The sequence below is a fragment of the Saimiri boliviensis genome, chromosome X (assembly GCF_048565385.1).
Source record: "Saimiri boliviensis isolate mSaiBol1 chromosome X, mSaiBol1.pri, whole genome shotgun sequence".
NCBI lineage: Eukaryota > Metazoa > Chordata > Mammalia > Primates > Cebidae > Saimiri > Saimiri boliviensis.
Window position 1 is genome coordinate 51,511,899 of NC_133470.1, and position 17,452 is coordinate 51,529,350.

Consider the following 17,452-nt stretch of genomic DNA (forward strand, 5'->3'; position numbering starts at 1 on the left):
GACAGCTAAGACTACTTTCTGTGCATTGTTCTCAGCTATCCCTAACTTTGTAGCACTTTCCTGCCATTACACATGTCAAGGACAACTCGTCTCACAGTAAAATGTAATCTCTGTTACCTCCAAAACCAAAGATGTCAGAGAACATAATACAGGAAAGCCGACATTTAGATCTAAGAAGAATATGCCCATGACTCTTGAAACTCCACAGAGAAAACAGAGCACCCCAAAAGAGGTGAGTGACATTTTTGTCCTGAGTTCTTTAAGAGGTTCAAGTCATTGGAAGCCTTGTCTAGAATTTTCCTGGTACCAAAGATGGCAAAAGAGAAAAGAGAAATATGGTGAAAGAAAAGTAAACAAGAGAACAATCGTTTTTTGAAGACAGGAAGCAAATACAGAAAGGAAGTACACAATTTTGTGTTGTTTTGTTTCTTCTGCAGCTGTGAGACATTTTAGCCAAATTCAGAGGCTTGTACCCCATAATTTGGAATTATCATTCAGATTTGACCAAGTCAGGAAGAGTTGGTGAAATCTGATGGAAGTAAGACCAGAAGAAACAATGACAAAATAACCCAACAATATGATTACTGAGTGTTCTAATAATAAGGATAAATTAAGACAAACTGGTTGTTAATTGTAACTTTAGCTAAGATGAAACTCTAAATCAGATACTTACCTAAGAATGGGTCTCAGGCTGAAGACTGTTTTTCTACCATTTTAGAAGCGGGGAAAAAACTCAAGCTTGCCTTCATTATTGCAAGCAAACTCAAACCCCAGAAATGAGTTACCTGCCTTCCATGATCATGAAAGCAGAAAAACTTTCCTTCTTCGTTGAAAGCAAGTAAAACTCCAGAAAATAAGTTGCACAGCAAAATAAACTTTAGATCTGAACCAAATATGGAATATCAGGTATTCTCTATAGGAAGGAAAACTTCCAGGCCTCAGCAAATTGTTCTATTGGTTTGAGCCATAAAGATAGCTCAAACTGGTACCAAGCATTGATAGAAAATTTGTTAAAGGTCAGGCAGGGCCATCTCCTCTCAGTGTCTTTCCATTGGTCACCAATTCATAAACCTAAAATATCTGAGGCAGGTCTCAGTCAATTTAGAAAATTTACTATGCCAAGGTTAGGAATGAACCCATGACAGCCTCAGGAGATCCTGATGATATGTGTCCAGAGTGGTCAGGGCACAGCTTGCTTTTATACATTTTGGGGAGACAATACATCAGTCAATACATGTGAGATTTACATTAGTTCAGTTTGGAGAGGTAGGATAAGCTGAAGTGGGGGGTGAGGTGAGGGGGTTGGGGATATCAGGTTATATGTAGATTTAAACATGTTCTGACCGGCAATTGGTAGAAAGAGTTATTTTAAAAAATGAATGTCTGGGTTATAACAAAGGGTTATGAAAAACTAGGTTTTATCATTCAGATGAAGCCTCAAGCAGACTTTAGACAGAATAGACCATAAATGTTTCTTATCACATTTAAGGTCTGTGTGATGTTAATGATGGAGGGGTATTCTGAGGTTTGTGTGACTTCATTTCCTGTCATGGCAAGTCTTTCAAGATGAATTTTTGGGTTTTCCCTGGTTGAGGACGGAGTCCATTCACATGGTTGCAGCGGATCTTCAAATTTTCTTTTCTTTCTTTTCTTTTTGTGTTCCTGTTTCTTTTGTGTCTTTGTCTGGTTTTGGTATAAGGGCAATATTGACCTCATAGAATGAGTTTAGAAGTATTACCCCTTCCTCAATTTTTTAGTAATAGTTTGAGTAAGATTGGTATTAGTTTTTATTTAAGCATTTGGTAGAATTTAGCAGGAAAGGCATCAGGTCTCAGGATTTGTTTGATGGGAACTTTCTATTATGGCTTCAGTCTTACTTGTTATTGGTCTATTTAGGTTTGGGATTTTTCATGGTTCAATCATGGTACATTGTATGATTATCCATTTATTTTGTGTTTTTCTATTTATTGTATAGTTGCTCATAATAACCTCTAATGATCCTTTAAGTTTCCACAAGTGCCAGTTTTAATTTCTCTCTTTTCATTTTATTTTTTATTTATTTTAGGTTTTTCTTTTCTTCTTCTTTTGTTTTTTTTCTTAGTCTTGTAAAATGTTTGTCAGTTTTAACTTTTCAAAAACAAACTTTCCATTTTTTTGTATTTTTATTTCAATTTCATTTATTTATGCTCCAGTCGATATTATTTCTTTTCTTTTACTAATTTTAAATTGGGTTTACTCTTTTTTTTTTTTTTTTTTTTTTTTGAGACAGAGTCTCACTCTCACCAGGCTGGAGTGAAGTGAAGCAACCTTGGCTCACTGCAACTTCTGCTTCCCTGGTTCAAGCAATTCTGCCTCAGCCTCCCGAGTAGCTGGGACTACAGGCATGCACCACCACTCCCAGCTAATTTTTGTATTTTTAACAGAGACAGGGTTTCACTATGTTGGCCAGGATGGGCTTGATCTCCTGATCTCGTGGTCCGCCCACCTCAGCCTCCCAAAGTGCTGGGATTACAGGTGTGAGCCACCACATCTGGCCACTTTTCTACTTCTTTATGATGTATTGCTACATTGTTTATTTGAAGATTTTATACTTTTCTGATGTAGGCATTGCTAGGCAAGGTACCATGCATCAGGAAGTGGTTGACCTGTGTGCTGGGACAAATTTACCAATGACACTATAGGTTTGGAAAAGAGAAGTTTATTATAAAGATGAATGCTGTACAAGAGTGCAGCTGGGTGACTCAGCAAGAGACGACTGAGCGCACCATGGTGTATGTTCCTTAAGAGCTTTTATAGACCTTACAGTGGGAGCTGAATGGTATTTGCATGATAAATGATTACAGTTGTAGACGTTTATGTGTCTTAATGTCAGCAAGTGTTTGCACAATGAGTTTTGGCATGTATGCATTACAGAGATGTATAGAAATTCTAGTTACTTATAAATTTTAAGTTGAAAAGAGCCATAGAACCAGGTGCCACCTTTAGATTATAGGGAAGTCTAATTACTTATAAAGTTTTCAGGTAAAAAGTTTTTGTCTCTAGATGCACTGCTTGATAGTCACCTGGTAGTTTTTGCTGTCCTTATTATAATTCTAAATTCCTCAGATAAGTTTTGTCTCTGGCTGGCCTGCTTGATGGTCACAAGGTGATTTTTGTGATCCTCATTTCCCCCCTGATAAGTTTCTTGGCAAAATGTTTGGCCCTTTATATTCTCCCATGATCACATCTACCTGCTGCCTATTGTGGTCTCAAGAAAGGGAAAACAGCACAGTGAAGAGGGACATCAAATCATTGTGACTACTTCCTGCTGAAAGGGGACACTGATCGAATAGGTTGTGTTTTTCCCTTTCTTGCTCTCTTTCCTGAAAGGAATGATGTGTCATGAAAAGCTCATTAACGGATGGGAAAGACCAGATTCCATTAAGAGACTCCATGTAAATTGAAGTTGCTATTTCAGACCAGTATTAGGATTGCATAGTCATCTGTAGATGGAATTATCAAACCAAAAAGATTGGGAAGTTTCTATATGACGGATTAAAAAAATCATGGAAAAAAAGTAATATTGTTCTAATTAAAGGAAGTTACAAAGTTGATCCAAATATAATTAGAAAAATCACCTCACAAATAAAGATCTAGTGCAAGTTGAATAATTGTATGTAGTTCTTGAGAAATATGCGGGTTGGAAAAAGAGGAAGTGAATTGAGGATTATATAACAAAATTGGATTATATAGAAACCCTTTTGGAGCACATAAGTAAATAAAAAGGGAGGTGAAGAAAAGTAAATAATAAAGACGGCAAAAAAGTTTAAGTGGTTTCTTTTGTTTCTGAGGAAAGTTTAGTGCTATCTGGTTGTTTGCAAAACAAGAATTATAGATTTTCCAAGGGTTCAGAAGTGTAAGTAGGCTGGAATTCTGGAGGTGGTGCAGGCTTTCTATGAAAAAGATGGATCCAAGAGGGTGAATTCCTGCAATTTAACAGTGGTGGGAGAGGTTAGGAGGACTTGAAAGAATCCAGTTCAGAGGGTCTGAAAGGGTTTACTGCCTTGAGGCAAAGGTTTTTTTGTTTTGTTTTGTTTTGTTTTGTTTTTGTTTTTTAAAGTGATTTATTCAAAGAGAGAGAGAAACAGGAGGAGAGAGAGAAAGAAACAGCTAACTCTCACACTGAGTGAGAGAATCCAGAAAGATGGAATCCAGGAGACAAAAGCAGCTTCCACCCTGAGTGGAAGGGAATAGAGAGAGATGGAGTTTAGGAGGGGAAGACAGCCTTCCACGAGAGAGTGTGGTAGGGGACTCCAGAGGGGAAATCCAGGAGAGAGAAAAACGGCTTCCATGAAGGGAGTGTTCATGGAAGGTGCTCCAAACATGGAGTCCCGAGGCAAAATTTTTAAATATATCCAGTTCCTGGGTTAACAGGAGTGCTTGTGTTTGAGGAGAGATTGGGTTTGGGACAAAATTTGTCCTGGTATTCTGTAATAGCCTGGATAATTTTTCCAGTGAGAAAACTTATTGAGACGGACAATTAGTTTCTGCATCAAGTAATAAATCAGTTTGTTAAAAGGAGGGGAGCACTACACACTGGGGTCCGTTGGGGGAAAATGGGGGAGGGGCGGGGGGGTGGGGAGGTGGGAAGAGATAGCATGGGGAGAAATGACAGATACAGGTGAGGGGACGGAAGGCAGCAAACCACACTGCCAAGTGTGTACCTATGCAACAATCTTGCATGTTCATCACATGTACCCCAAAACCTAAAATGCATTAAAAAAAATAAAATTAAATTAAAAAAAAGGAGCATCCATTATGAATTTCAAAGGTCTAACATGGGTTGAAGCCTTTGGTGTTGTTACATTAATAAATCTTAATAGAGCAGTAGGAAGAAGAGTTATCATGGCCTGTTGAGTTTCTATTGACAGCTTAGAGAGAAGGATTTTTAAAGTTGATTGGCCCTTTCAACTTTGCCAGATGACTGTGAGTGGTAAGCAACATGTAAGAGACATTTTCTTTGGAGGACCTCACTGACTCCTTGAATTACAGAAGAAGTAAAGGTGGTGCCATTGTCTGAAAGGAAGGATTAAGGGAGCCCAAATAGAGAAATAATGTGTTCTAAAAGAGCAGTAGATACCTTTAATGTTCTTTCTGTTCCAGTGGGGAAGGCTTCAATCCAGCTTGTGAAAGTATCCATAAAGACTAAAAGGTAATTGAAACCATTACAAAAAGACATATGAATAAAGTCAATTTGTAGTCCTCCCCTGGAATGGACTTTCTGAATTGAATCAGTTGAAGGAAGGCTGGGGGTTTAATTGCACCCTCAGGATTTGATTGATGGCAAATTGGGCAAAATTGAGAAATGTCCCATAGGGTTTGGGCTAGGTAAGATTAGGTCCTTGAAATAACACATGTATTAAAACTTGCAGTTTTAGTCCATAAGTGGGTAGCTTACTGAAGATTTTTGAGTATTTTTCATTGTTGAGTCTTAGGGAGAAGTATATTTTCAAAGCTTTGAAGCCTTTCCTCAAAAATGAGTGTAAAAACCTGTTTTAATGCATTTTGTATTTCTTGTGAGGTGTACTGGGGTTTGGGTAGGATCAGGTGAGGAGTTAAGGTGGCCTGGGGAGGCAGCTGAGCAGCAAATTTATCTTATCTGCATTTTTTTTCCCTCTGGTGAGATTAGTTACCTTTCAGATGAACCCAACAATGAAAAATTGCTATTTCGATGGAGAGATACATAAATTTGAGTACAATTTAAATTTCAGAGACATGTTTAATGGGGCTGTTATATGCAGGATCTTTGCTGTTTAGCTCAGCTAGGTTCAGGTTCTTGTCTGACAATTGTGAAGAATTAGGCATGTAGACATCAAAGAGTGGGTGGAGTAGAATTTATTAAGCTAAAGGAAAGCTATCAACAAAAAGAGGAGATGTGAGGAGTGGCTCTCATACTCAAAGACAGAAAAGTTCTCCAATATGGCTAAGCCCAGGGCTTTTTATGGGCTCAGAATAGGAAGTGTGTGCTGATTGCATACTTGTGAGTATCCAAAAAAGGTCAAAGTGAAGACACCACTCAAATGTGGTCACAGCAGTATAGAAAATAAACTAGAAAAGGGTAGGTTTATAAGTAAAATAGGTGAAGGTGGGGTCAATCAGGAAAGTGCACCAAACAGAATGGCAGGTTCTTAATCCAGTCTAAGGATTTACCTGGGACAGTTTCTGGTCATGTTTCACTGGGGAAAAGCATTTGATTTGTCTTCCTCCTGTCTCTATCATTTTCCCCTCTAAAGGGGTATATTTAACTGCATTTAGAATAGAAAGGAAGACTGATCTTAACTGCTTCCTGCTAACAGGGGACACTGTTTTAGGAAACAGCAGTCAGATGTCCCTCAGAGGCCTATCTAAGAGCCCCTGGTAAAAGGGAACCATTGTTCGAGACTCCAATTGCATGTCCACTTGGAGTATGATGGCCTGAAGGTGAGAAAATGCAAACTGGGTTATTGCAAGACATGTATCAAAATGAAACAAGGAGGTGAGGACAACTCAAAAATTTCAAGGCTGCCAACACCCAAAGAACAGGTGGCTATAGTTATGCTGGCAAAGATTTGGGTGCATGGGGCTTGACTGGTTAGTTTCTGTGCTCTTACTTTCTCGAAAACAGAAAGCTTTGTGTTATGGGCACCCTATTTATAACTATCACCTGGCAGCATTTGCAGAATAATTGCCCAGAACTAAAATATTAATGCAGATTTTTACATTACCTATCTCTTTTGTTTCTCCTGAGCTGCACCTGGAGATCAGTGGTTGGGCCACAGGAATAAGCAGGGTTAGTCTAGAATGTAGGCCAAAACTTAAAAACACTAATCAGGCTAGAATTTAATGACAAGCATATGATAAGTTTTGAAACATAATTTTTCTCTCTCCAGTTCCCATTTTTTTAAAAACCATATGATGTTAAGGCCAAATTGTTTTCAGAATAAACTTTAGTCTTATACTTGGCCTGATTATTTGCATAAAGTGCAACAAGAATCATTATTTTCACATAGGCTTCCAAAATTGACTTTGATGAAACTCTGTTCCATAAGGAATCTCAGATAAGACTTCATAAAGCTGAGCCCAGCCATGCATTTGTAGCCTCAAATATCTATGAATTGGGTAAATTTCTCTCTTCTTAAGGTTCCCTGATAGCTTGGGGCTCCTGAGAATGTTAGAAAGTGACATTTCTCCCTCAATACAGGTTAGGAACCCTGTACAGTTCCTGTATAGGCAAGACATGAGGCCAGTTTTCCCATGGAGCTTTTATTGGCTAAGTCAAGCTTGATTCCGTAAAGGAAAGCACACTCTCCCAGTCAAAGACTTGGTAAAACAATCAATTTTTCCAATCGTGTATTGTTGGAAAAGAAAATAAATTTTTACTGCACTTATGCAAATCACCATATTACCATAAGTTGAGAATACTCACAAGCAGATTCCAAATTCTGGAGAAAACATGCAGAGAGAAATGAATATGCTCCAAATTTTGTTCACAGAAGTATACCTTACTCAATTTTTAAAAGCTGTAAATAGCTCAAAATAAAAGTTTTCCTGACATTGTAAAAATGAAAAATTAGCAACATTTTAAGCAAAAAGGTAGAAAATATTACTTTAGTTTTCTATTATTTCAGTGCATTCAGATAATTCTTGTTCTGCATGATACTCGTGAACATTTTACCTCTTCATGAGTCTTGAATCTTTTTCCTCTATTCCAATGTCACAATCTGCAAAGATATCAGAAACCTGCATTTAAGAGCATCCCTCAAAGTTCCGTAATTGATTATAAATGATCTTTTGAAAAAGATCAAACAAGACAACAATCATCTTGTTGAATGACAAAATATTTTCAAGAAAATATTTTTGGGTAGTCACAGTTAAAAACACAGTTGACAAATGAATTTGGTCATTTTTGTGGTTTACAGTAACCTAACATAATAACCCTAATTATGATTGATAGCATATACTCAGACATTAGAATTTTAGAAATCTTATAAAATTCCAGAACATATATTAATTTAATTCACTAAAATATAACCTAAAGTAGGTTAAACATTATTTTTATTTTCACAATCCAATGTAACTAAACATGTTAAAGGATTAAAACACTTGATATTATGAAATCAAATGCCAGGTTATCATAAGTTAATTATTTAGCAAAAATAATGGCTCAAGAAAATTTCTTTAAATTTTTCTTATTAAGAGGGAAGACTTGGCTTTACAAATTTAATGATTTTTGTTTGCCTTTCCAAGGCAAACAAAAATCATTCATTATCCTTTAATATTACATGAAAATTTTGTAAAACTCTTTTTATAGAAAACCTTTCTCAAAAGGGAGAAAGCCAAATTTCACACTTACATTATTCCACTATTAATTTCAACCCCAGTTTTTAGTTAATTTTTCAAAATATATATTTTATTGCCTTTTTGGTTTTGGGGTACATGTGAAGAACATGCAAGATTGTTGCATAGGTACATACATGGCAATGTGGTTTGCTGCCTTCCCCCCCATCACCCATATCTGGCATTTTCCCCCATGTTATCCCTCCCCAACTCCCCACCCCCCATCCCTCCCCTAGTTCCCCCCCACAGACCCCAGTGTGTGATGCTCCCCTCCCTGTGTCCATGTGTTCTCATTGTTTAACACCTGCCTATGAGTGAGAACATGTGGTGTTTGATTTTCTGTTCTTATGTTAGTTTGCTGAGCATAGTCAACCCCAATTTTTAAATGAAATCTCACAGACAACTCTATCTGATCTTAACCAGTTTGACCATGAAATGGGATTCTTATAAACCTTTTATAATCTTTTATAAATTTTTGTTAAAGAGCAGATCAGTGCCTTAAAAAACTGTTGTGTTTTTGTTCCAGTGCTCAATGTATGGGAAAACCAAATAATATCCCTTTCAATTTACTCAATGTGTTTACACACAGAATTTTATAAATAAGATTAATTTTTACAAACCTTCCACAATTTGTTCAAACCCTTAGCTTTATCTTATTTAATTTAAAATAATCTTGTAACCCTCCAAAATAGGCAAAAATTTACATTCCCATGACTATCTATAATGTACTAAAACACATTTTACTTCCCTTAAACACCTTGCCTGTAAATCTATTTTCAGTACATTCAATTACATTTTATAATGGTAACACTTAACAATTTTTCATTTCAGTGTAAAATCTGATAAGTTATTGTAATTATGTATTAGGTGCAGATAGAATCTGACTGTTTCCAGCATAGTTAGGGGTGTGGTTACCTCCATATGCCCCCAGGCCTTACCAAATGGTTAAGCAGGCAAATCTGACAATTTTCAAAAGTGAAAAAAGCAGTTTATAACCTTAAAACATTTAGTAAACCTAGCATTTAACCTGCATAATTTAGACCACATATTTATACTTTGATAATATTTGTATTTTACCAATAATCTTTAAAACTGCTTTTGTCAAGAGTAAAGTCATGTGAACGAGAAGGCATTGCAGCTTCTATTTTTCCTTTAAAAATATTTGATCTGACTTCCACCAAGATGGCAAAATAGGAAAAGCTCTGGAGCACAGTTCCCAGCAAGAGTGACGCAGAAGGCGAATGATCTTTGCACTTCAAACCGAGGTACCAGGTTCATCTCAAAAGGACTGGTTGGACAGTGGGTGTAGCCCAAGGAGGGCAAACTGAGGTGGGGATGGATGCTGCCTCACCTAGGAAGTGCAACTGGCCAGAGCACTCCCATTCCTACCTAACAGAGGCCATCAGGAATTTTTCCCCTCCAGCACTCCGGTTCAGATACTACACTTTTCCCAAGGTCTTTACAATCCACAAACCAGGAGATCCCTGCCTGGCTGACAAGCACTGAGTTACCAGTATAGATCTGAGTGGCCACTCCAGCCACTGCCGCAGGCTGTCAGTGCAAACCTGGGTGAAGGTTTTGAGCTGGTGCCTGGAGTGCCTGTGAGACAGAGCTTCCCATTCCCCAGAAAGAGGGGGAGCGGAAAGCAGCGAGTCAAGATACAGCTTGGCAGGTCCCATCCCCCCAAAGACCAGAAAACTGAAACCCTCTTACTTGAGAGTTTCAAAGCCAGCACATCAGTTTGAGCTCTACTTGCAACAATTGAGATCCGAGTGGGAAAGGGTGTCTGCCATGGTCGAGGTGGTTCTAATGTTACCTGTGTAAACAAAAGCCAGAGGAAATTCACACAGCAGCTGGACTGAGCCCATGGCAGCCCAGCAGCACCTCTGCAGGCAGACTGTGACTAGACTCCTTTCTTGCTAGGCAGGGCCTCTCAGAAAAAAAGGCAGCAGCACATCAGGGACCTGTAAATAAAACCCCACCTTCCCGGGAGAGAGCACCTGGGAAAGGGGTGGTTGTGAGTTCCATTGCAGCAGACGTAAGTGTCCTGGCCCAGCAGCAATAAAGGGAGCAATGGAGCACCCAGCACAGCACTTGAGCTCCGATAAGGGACAGACCACCTCCTCAAGTGGCTCCCTGACCCCCCTATAACAAAAAAGATGCCTCATACAAGAGAACTCTGTCTGACATCTGGTGGGTACCTTCCTGGGACAAAGCTACCAGAGGAAAGAAAAGGCAGCAATCCTTGCTGTGGACACAAACAGATGGAAAAACATTCCATGCTCTTGATTAGGAAGAAGCAATATTGTGAAAATGGCCATACTGTCCAAAGTAATTTATACATTCAACACTATCCCCCTCAAACTACCATTGACCTTCTTCACAGAACTGGAAAAAAAGCATCTTAAACTTCATATGGAACCAAAAAAGTGCCGTCATACCCAAGACAATCCTAAGGAAAAACAACAACAACAATAACAATGACAACAAACAAAGCTGGAGGCATCCTGCTACCTGACTTCAAACTATACCATGAGGCTACAGTAATCAAAAAAGCATGGTACTGGTACCAAAACAGAGATATAGACCAATGGAATAGAACAGAGGCCTTGGATGTAACATCACACATCTACAGCCATATGATCTTTGACAAAGTGACAAAAACAAGCAATGGGAAAAGGATTCCCTGCTTAATAAATGGTGTGGAAACTGGCTAGCTATGTGCAGAAAGCTGAAACTGGACCCCTTCCTTTCACCCTACACAAATATTAACTCCAGATGGATTAAAGACTTAAACATAAGATCTAACACCATAAAAATCCTAAAGGAAAACCTAGGCAAAATCATTCAGGACACAGGCATAGGCAAGAATTTTATGGCGAAAACATCAATAGCAATGGCAACAAAAGCCAAAATAGACAAATAGGATCTAATGAAACTGAAGAGCTACTGCACAGCAAAAGAAACAATCATTAGAGTGAACCAGCAACCAACAGAATGGGAAAAAAATTTGGCAATCTACCCATCTGACAAAATGCTAACATGCAGAATCTACAAAGAACTAAAGGAGATTTACAAGAAAAAACAAAGAACCCCATCCAAAAGCGGGGGAAGGCTATGAACAGATACTTTTCAAAATAAGACATTTATGCGGCCAGCAAACATATGAAAAAATGCTCATCATTACTGGTCATTAGAGAAATGCAAATGAAAACCACAATGAGAGATACCATCTCATGCCAGTTGGAATGGCGATCATTAAAAAATCTGGAGACAACAGATGCTGAAGAGGATGTGGAGAAATAGGAACACTCTTACACTGTTGGTGGGAGTGTAAATTAGTTCAACCATTGTGGAAGACAGTGTGGCGATTCCTCAAGGACCTAGAAATAGAAATTCCATTTGACCCAGCAATCCCATGACTGGGTATATATCCAAAGGATTATAAATCATTCTACTATAAGGACACATGCACATGAATGTTCATTACAGCACTGTTTACAATAGCAAAGACCTGGAACCAACCTAAATGCCCATCGATAATAGACTGCACAGGGAAAATATGGCATATATACACCGTGGAATATTATGCAGCCATCAAAAATGGTGAGTTTGTGTCCTTTATAGGGACATGGATGAACCTGGAAACCATCATTCTCAGCAAACTGACACAAGAACAGAAAATGAAACACCACATGTTCTCACTGATAGGTGGGTGTTGAACAATGAGAACACATGGACACAGGGAAGGGAGCATCACACACTGGGGTCTGTCGGGGGGAAATGGGGGAGGGGCAGCGGGGTGTGGGGAGTTGGGGAGAGATAGCATGGGGAGAAATGCAAGATATAGGTGATGGGGAGGAAGGCAGCAAATCACACTGCCACGTGTGTACCTATGCAACAATCTTGCATGTTCTTCACATGTACCCCCAAATCTAAAATGCAATGAAAAAAAAAAAGAAAAACTTCTAATTACTTATTCTTTTAATGGTGCATAATAGCTTTTTGGCTAAGCTATTCTTTTTCATGAATAATATTATAAGACTAACAAAACAATCTAGCTGATTAAGCTGGTACAGGTTCAAGACCATTTGGGGTTTAAAAGAGAATGTGGGGATTTTTTCAAATAACAGCAACATTTTTATTCATCTTCTCTTGGTTTCATAATTCCATCTGCATCCATATGTTTTTTTTTAACACTGTTTGTTTTCTTTAAAAAACAAAAGGCTTAAATTCTTTTAATTTTCCCAGCATTCCTAGGGCTCTTTTTTGGAACAAGCTGTTGGGTTAGGCTGACCTTATAATGACACAGATATTCTGTACAGAATTGAAACTGGGCTAACCACAGACTCAAGAGTCCCATGATAACTACTCCTAAGAAATGTTTAGTCCATAATTTATAGGAGAGCAGAAATATATTGGACTTACCTGAGACTCACATATAATGGGCTAGAGAGCCAGCTGTGTTTTTTATTCACACCAATTCCTTCTTATTATTTGAGTAAATATACATTTTAGAATTTGATTAATAAAGATATAAACTACAAAAAAACAATAAAAATAACTGTAGTACAATATCAAAACCAGTAACTCAACGTTGGTACAAGATGTGTGTTGAGTTCTACATCATTTTACGACATCTGTAGGCTTGTGTAACCACCATCACAATTAAGATATAGAGTTATTCCACTATCACAAAAGGTCTCCTTTATTCTACCTTGTTATAGTTCCACAATCCCAAAACCATGACCAACGGCAATCCCTGGCGAACACTAATCTATGTACTGCCTTTATAATTCTGTCATTTTCAGAATGTTATATACATGAAATCATGCAATAAATGACCATTTGAGATTGGATTTTTTTCACATAGCATGATAGTTTGAGGTTGATCTAAGTTGTTACTTACATCAGCAGTTTGTTCCTTTTTATTACTGAGTAATATTCCGTTATATATGTGTATCACAGTTTATTTAAGTATTTACCTATTGAGGAATATTTTGGTTGTTTCCCTTTTTTGGCTATTATAAATAAAGCTGTAATACATGATCATGTGTGGATATTTGTGTAACTGTAAGTTTTTATTTATCTGGTGTAAATACCCAGGAGTACATATGGTAAGTGTATGTTTAGTGTTTTAGGAAACCACAAATTTGTTTTCCCAAGTCGCTCTTATATTTCACATTTCATCATCAATATATAAGATTCAGTTTCTCTGTATCTCCACCAACATTTGCTATTATCAGTATTTTAAAAATTTTTAGCTGTTCTCATAGTTATGCAGTTCTATCTCATCATGATCTTAATTAGCATTTTGTAACAGTTAATGATGTTAAACAATTTTTCATTCATTTCTTTGCTACCAGTATATCATATTCAATGAAATGTCTTTTCATGTTTTTTGCTCTGTTTCTTTGGAGAGGCAGTTATGCTCATTTGTAGTTGTTTATTTACTCTTAAAATTTAAGAATTTAAAAATAGTAGTTTTTTAGATGGCCGGGTGCGGTGGCTCAAGCCTGTAATCCCAGCACTTTGGGAGGCCGAGGTGGGTGGATCACGAGGTCAAGAGATCGGGACCATCCTGGCCAACACGGTGAAACCCCGTCTCTACTAAAAATACAAAAATTTAGCCAGGCGTTGTGGCGCGTGCCTGTAGTCCCAGCTACTCGGGAAGCTGAGGCAGGAGAATTGCTTGAACCCAGGAGGCGGAGGTTGCAGCGAGCCGAGATTGTATCATTGCACTCCAACCTGGTGACAGAGCAAGACTCCATCTCAAAAAAAAAAAAAAAAAAAAATTGTAGTTTTTTGGTCTAAGTGTTTTGCAAATATTGCCTTCTAGTCTTTAATCTTTTCATTCTTTTAACAGGATGTTTCACAGAGCAAAAGGTATTAATTTTGACTAAGTCCAGTTTATTGATTTTTCCTTGTATGGACTGTACTTTGGCTGTTATCTCTAAGAAATCTTCACCATGTCCTAGGCCTTGAATTTTTTTCTCCATGATTTTCCTAAATGTTTTCTAGGTTTATATTTTATATTTTAAGTCTATTGTCCATTTTTGGCTAATTTTTGCATGAGTTTGATGTTAAGGTTAATTTTGTTTTTTTGCCTATGAATGTCCAATCGCTCTAACACAATTTGTTAAAAAAGACTATTCTTCCTGAATTAGACTGTATAAGTGTCTTTTTCACAAACGAGTTGGTGATATTTGTGTGTGTCTATTTCTGAGTTAGTCTGTTACATTGATCTTTAATCATTCACCAGTACCACATAGTCTTCATTACTGTAGCTATATAATGTCTTGAACTTGCATAGAGTGATTCTTACCACTTTATTGTTTTTCAAAGTTGTTTTAGCTATTCTAGATATATATACTAATATTCTAATACATATGCCCGTCCATTGGTGTTAGGTTCTCGAGGCTGCTGTAACAATCTACCACAAACTGGGTGGATTAAACAACAGAAATTTATTGTCTCACAGTTCTGGAGGCTTGAAATTTGAAATCAAGGTGTCACTCAGGTTGACTGTTTCTGAAGGCTGTGTTTGAGACTCCGTTTCATGCCTTCCTCCTAGCTTCCAGTAGCCTCAGGCATTCCTTGGTAATATGGTTTGGATTTGTGTCCTTGCCCAAATCTCATGTTGAATTGTAATCCCCAAAGTTGAAGGAGATGCCTGGTAGAAGGTGATTGGATCATGAGTCAGACCTCCCCCTTGCTGTTCTCGTGGTAGTGACTGAGTTATCATGAGATCTGTTTGTTTAAAGGTGTGTGACACCTCCCCATTTGTTCTCTTCCTCCTGCTTCTGTCATGTAAGATTTGCTAGCTTTCCCATTCCCTTCTGCCATGATTGTAGGTTTCCTGAGGCTTGCCCAGTCATGCTTCCTGTACAGCCTATAAAACCATAAGCCAACTGAATTTCATTTCCTTATGAATTACCCAGTCTCAGGTAGTTCTCTTTAACAATGCAATAATTGGCTTGGCTATTACACTTGGTTTACAGAAGACATTCTATCTTTGTGTCTAGATTTCTCCTTTTTATAAGGGCACCAGTCATATAGTTTCCACACGGATCAATTTATTTTAACTTGATTATATCAGTAAGGATTCTATCTCTAGGCCGGGCCTGGTGGCTCACACCTGTAATCCCAGCACTTTGAAAGGCTGAGATAACCAGACCACCTGAGCTCAAGAGCTCAAGACTAGTCTGGCCAACCTGGTGAAATCCCATCTGTACTAAAAATATAAAAATTTGCCAGGTGCAGTAGTATTCACCTGTAATCCCAGCTACTCAGGAGTCTGAGGCAGGAGAAGCGCTTGATCCTGGGAGGTGGAAGTTGCAGTGAACTGAGAATATGCCACTGCACTCTAGCTTGGACAACAGAGAGAGACTCCATTAAAGAAAGAGAGAGAGAGAGCGAGACAGAGAGAGAGAGAGACAGAGATTCTATCTCTAAATAAGGTCATATTCTGAGGTGCAGAGGGTTAAGCCTGCAACATATCTTTTTTGAAGGGAAGGACACAGTTCAGCCCGTAACACTACATAAATGTTAAAATAAGCTTTTTGATGTCTAGAATAAATTTCCCTAGGATTTTGATGGGGATTGCCTTAAACCTATACATCAACTTGAAAAAAAATGACATCTTTACTATGTTGATTCTTCCAACTCATAAATATAATATGTCTCTCTATTTATTTATCTTTCGTCAGCCCTTCATCATTTTTGACATTCAAATTCACTATATATTTTATTCAAAATATACCTAAGTATACATTTTTTCTAGGTGATTATAAATGATATTGAGTTTTTATTTACAATTCTCACATGTTTATTGCTAGTATATAGGAATAGAGTTGATTTTTTATTTTAGGATTTTGCTGAACTCACTTATGAATTGTAATTTTTTGGAAATTGCTTGAATTTTCTATGTAGAGAATCATTTTATCTCCAAATTGGAAGATAATTATTTCTTGCTTCTCAATCTTTATGCATATTTCTTTCTTGCCTTATTTAAGTGGCTTGGACTTCTAGCACTATGTTAAATAAGAGTAGTGAGTTATTACCTTGCTCCTTACCCTCCAAGAAAGTACTCAAGTTTTCACCACTAAGTATAAAGCTAACTATAGAATTTTTGTGTATGCTCTTGACAAAGTTGAGGTATTTTCTTCTATTTCTAATGTTCTGAGAGTGTTTACCATGAAACGAGTGTCAAATGTTAAATATTTTTTCCTGCAGCAATTGATAATGATTGTGGGGTTTTTTTCTTATCCTTTTACTTTGGGAAAATACATTGATTGACTTTCAAATATTGAAACAGTCTTTCATTCCTGGATTAAACCCACTTGATCATGATATATGATTCTTTATATATAGATATACATTTATATATATATAAAATATATATTTAGATATACATTTTTTAATTGATAAAATATAACAGAAATCTAGGGATTTTGGCATCTATATTTTTTAGGAATATTGATCTTTTATGTACTATGTATGATTTGGTATCAGAGTAATAATAGACAAAAACTGAATTGGAATTTATTTCCTCCTCTATTTTCTGGATGAAGTTTTATAGAATTTGTGCAATTCTTCCTTAAATGTTTGATAGATTCCTCCCATAAAAGCTTTTGAACCTGAAGACTAATTTTCTACAGCTTTAAAGTTCTTATTATTTCAATTCCTTTAATATTTACAGGAAAATTCAAATAATCTATTTTATATTGGACTTCATGTGGTACTTCATCCTTTCCAAGGAATTAGACCTTCTCTCCTAAGTTATCAAATTTGTGGGTAGAGTTTTTCATGCTATTTTTTGTTGTTGTTGTTACACTTTTGTTGCAAGGTCTCTAGTGATCCATCTTATTTCATTCTGGATATTGTTAATTTGTGCCTTCTCTATTTTTTGTCAGTCTTGCTTGATGGTTATCAATTTTATAGATCTATTTCAAGAACCAACTTTTCATTGATTTCCCCTTTTGCTTTTCTGTTCTAGATTTCATTAAATTTTGCTCTTATCCTTATTAATTCTTTCCTTCAGCTTCATATGGGTTTATTTTGCTCTCCTTTTTCTATCTTTAGCAGACATCTTCTG